We start from the raw sequence: 632 nt of genomic DNA on the forward strand, positions 1-632 counted from the left end.
TAATGATGATAGTAGATATCCACGTGTATCTGAATGCAAAATGTTGTTCGCCCGTCCTTGTAGGCGAAGCGGCAGAGGTCGACGGTGTGGAAGGCAATTAGCATAAGAGCTAAAGAAGAGTAAGGAGTTAAAAACTGGTAGAAAGAGCGCGAGGATTTCAGAAATGGAGCAGGAAAATCGGTGTGGTATTTTTATTCAATGTTATTTTTAAGATCCAAGTAAAGAGATTGTATGAAATATCGAGAGAAAGTTTCATCTCAGATTTTCTCTCACTCAAAACGAGAAATACAAACTCAAAGACGCATGGTTGCCGGTGACTGCGAAGGCGCGGGTGAAGAGAGAAAATTCTTGAGAGAGCGAACGCAGCATTTGAAGGAGAGGCACATGCAGCACGCTTTAGAAGAGGGACTGAACGGAAACCACGTGGAAAGTACATTCACACGTTCACACGTTGCCAGCCCCGGCCTCACCCACGCAAACCAAAGGGTAAAGGTAATTTTAAATAACCAGAGATAGCAGTTTACAGACAAAGAGAACGCATCTACAATATGTATCAGTAAACTACTTGGGGAGGGCTGGGAAAGTGTTACTGATGGATGAATCTGATGGGTTAAAAGGGGAATTATTTCCGA

The sequence above is a fragment of the Penaeus monodon genome, chromosome 25 (assembly GCF_015228065.2).
Source record: "Penaeus monodon isolate SGIC_2016 chromosome 25, NSTDA_Pmon_1, whole genome shotgun sequence".
NCBI classification, from domain to species: Eukaryota; Metazoa; Arthropoda; class Malacostraca; order Decapoda; family Penaeidae; genus Penaeus; species Penaeus monodon.